This window comes from Trachurus japonicus, unplaced genomic scaffold (assembly GCF_045865225.1).
Source record: "Trachurus japonicus isolate A0001 unplaced genomic scaffold, Traja_1.0 AP030406.1".
Taxonomy (NCBI): domain Eukaryota; kingdom Metazoa; phylum Chordata; class Actinopteri; order Carangiformes; family Carangidae; genus Trachurus; species Trachurus japonicus.
The window spans coordinates 4,347-7,563 of NW_028220539.1; the positions used below are offsets into that span (position 1 = coordinate 4,347).

Below are 3,217 nucleotides of genomic sequence, written 5' to 3' on the forward strand. Positions count from 1 at the left end.
GCAGTATGGAGGTATTTGGATGTTTTTTCTTTTTGGACGAAGAAAAGTGAGCCCCGTTCGCAACCGTCATGTGGATATGCAGTGCTGCACAGAGCCCCCCTGTAACTCAGAGAAGGCACAGAGGACTCTGAAACTTCTCCCAGCCCTTAGTCGACATGAGGGCGAGTGAAATTTGAATTTTGGGTGAACTATCCCTTTAAAGTAATTTTGGTTGAAGTGGAGTCCAGAAAAGGACAGCGTAAGGACAGGTAAATCAAAGTCCTGGAAGGAGGTAATAGATAAGTGAATAAAGAGTCCTCATTAAAGAAATAAACCCCAAATAGTTCGACATGAGACATGGACAAAAAAAAAAAAAAAAAGAGCCACACACACTTTGCATCACATATCAGCTGCACACTTATGTAATGAAAGTTTTCCGGTTAATATGCAAACTCATCATTAGATGGAGCCTTGATGCGCACGTTGGTGTCCGATAAACCTCTCTCTCTCTCTCTCTCCAAATATTTCTAACCGTTGTTATGAAAAAATCTAAACAACTAAAAGATCGATGAATCCACGGAAATCACAGTTTACACACAAATTCATGAATGAGTGCCAATGTGAGGACTGGCAACCAGTCCTCCTCTGTAGTCAAACTCACCAACGTCGAACACCCAAAGGGCACATCTAGACTTCGTGTACGGAGATTCCAACATTCCTCCAAACACGTACAGGAAGCCCTGGAAAGGTCACAGCTGTTAAAGCCCTTCTTAAAGGGATGGTTCAACATTTTGGCAAACTGACCCATATCATAACCCCTATAGTTTTAGGAGTAGGTTCGTTACCTTTAATTGTCGGTGCAAGCTGTTTTTAGAACGGCGGAGCAGCAGCAGAGCTATGCTATGGAGGCTAATGGAATTTCTGGGTTTCCCTCATCAAATACACAATCCAACAACTGGACAAGTTGTGACCTGCACATTCATCATGCTATCAGATAATAATGGAATGTTTTCGAGGGAAATTTTTAGGGCCCGACCGATATGGATTTTTTGGGGCCGATGCCGATTACGATTATTGGGGGGAAAAAAATCCGATAACCGATTAATCGGCCGATTATTATTATTTTTTTATTAAGTTTTAAAATTGTATTACTATAATAATATATCTATATTATATAATATATAAATTAGGGCTGCCTGGTCGACCAAAAAATCATTAGCCGACCAAAATTTCATTGGTCGATTGGGCCCAGGAAAAAACAACAACATTTGGAGCCTTGTCTTGTCAAAATTAAGTCAAAATCAACATGGGCTTTTATTTTGAAGGGCCAAATACAGGAAGTCATGGACACGTGATAGCCTACTTTTTTGTTGTTGTTTTTTTTTACACGGCACGGCGGGTCTCTCTCTCTCTCTCTCTGGCTCGCTCTCTCCCTTTTTTTTTTAATCAAAAGCGACTTTTTCCAATGTTGTTCAGACGTTTCTGGTTTGGAGACTGTTTTCAACGATCAGCGGTTGCTGCCGTGCCCTGCACCGTGTCAAAGCGCTCACCGGCGGTCTGTCTCACAGCAGTGTCACGGAGCAGAGACATGATAGTCCCCGCTGCAGTCAGAGTCCCGCAATGCTCCACGCCGTTGGGACCCCCGCCCCACCCGTCACACAGCCTCAGCTCAGTCACTCACCCTCATCTACTGTGTTTATTGGTGATAAATGAGCATACTGCTGTGCCGGTATATAACGGTAAAACCCGACCCCGACCGGCTTGTTGAATCTCGGACCCAACACGGCCGGAGACGAGCATTAATTAATTAATTCACAACCCAACGGCGGTAAAAAAAAAAAAAAAAAAAAAAAAAAGGGAAACAGAAAGCCAGTGGCAACACTGGTTTTGAGACAGATCAGTCACTCTGCTGTGTGCTGTGACTGAGGTGGTAGTGGATGGAGTTTGTCAACCAAGTTTTATTCCCTGCATTTTATTCCTGAAAATATCGGCGACAATCGGCGAGTTTTGGCCGATTACCGATCTGTCTCAAACGGGCTATAATCGGGCCCTAGAAATTTTGCATGAATTCACCTCTAAAACAACTCTGTCTCGTAAACGTTCCGTTATTATCTCATAGCGTGGTGAATGTGCAGGTCACAACTTGTCCACCAGAGCGTTTTGGAGTTGTTGGATTGTGTATTTGATGAGTTTGATGAAGGAAACCAAGAAATCCCATGAGCTTCTGTAGCGTAGCTCTGAGCAGCACGTGGCTCTGCTCTGGCGTTCTAAAAATAGCTTGTACCGACAAATAAAGGTAACAAACCTACTGCTAAAACTAAAGGGATTATGGCAATGGGCCAATTTGCCAAAATGTTGAACTATCCCTTTAACACACTGATGGAACAAAGGCTGAGATTAGCAGCATTCCAATGATTATGTTCTTATACAGTTTAAAGTTTTGACAGTGAGTTTAAAAAAATGCATCAACAAAGCTTAGATAGGTTTGTACCTCGTGAGCCACCATAGTATGTTCCTCCAGCTCCTCCGGTGCAGCTTCTCCGCTGCAGCTCAACTCTGTCCACTCGTTACACACTGACACATTGGACACAACTGTTTGTTTGATTTACGTCTCTGCAATACACCTTTAATCACATCACACAGGGCTGTATACTCTCCATATTATTCACCACACACACTTACCTACGCTGTACCTCCAGAAGTCCCTCAGACAGCTGCTGCCTCGGCCTCCCAGGATGTAGACGCTGCCATCGTAGCTGCAGCAGGCGTGTTTGTAGCGGTCGCATGGGGACCGGCTGCTCTGGGGGAGCTGAGTCCACAGACAGGGACTATTCTGACTCATCACTGGCAGCTCCTGTCCTACTGGACCATTTTCTAAAAGAGGAAACATGAGGAGTGTAAAGAAATGTTTCACATACAGTACAGCACACAATGCCCGTAGCTTTCTCACAAGTCGGGGGGGGGGGGGAGCAAGATAAGATTGTTGGTTAAGGAGTGCAATGATTAATGCAGCAGACTGAGACACTGATTTTTATCGTAAGGTATAGCCTAATATGTAGGAATTCCCCCAACTAGCAGTGCGGTTGCATATCAGAACGTATTCTTGATGTTGCATTCACGTGAAATTGGGCAGACGTCAGACAGACAACAGACGCTGCATGTAACAGGATAAACAAGCATCTATAAACAACTGGCTCGGATTTTTGCTAATAAAAAGCCAAATAAGTTACATACTGGG

General features: G+C 43.9%; 1 long non-coding RNA gene across 1 annotated transcript; it reads right to left on the bottom strand.

Annotated features, from left to right (window-relative positions):
- Positions 1-629: 629 nt before the first annotated feature.
- On the bottom strand, positions 630-2,866 carry LOC146960409 (uncharacterized). Its single transcript, XR_015035459.1, has 3 exons — positions 2,662-2,866; positions 2,471-2,553; positions 630-719 (listed from the first exon to the last, which is right to left on the bottom strand). It is a non-coding gene; the product is annotated as an uncharacterized LOC146960409 (long non-coding RNA).
- Between the last annotated feature and the right edge of the window lie 351 nt (positions 2,867-3,217).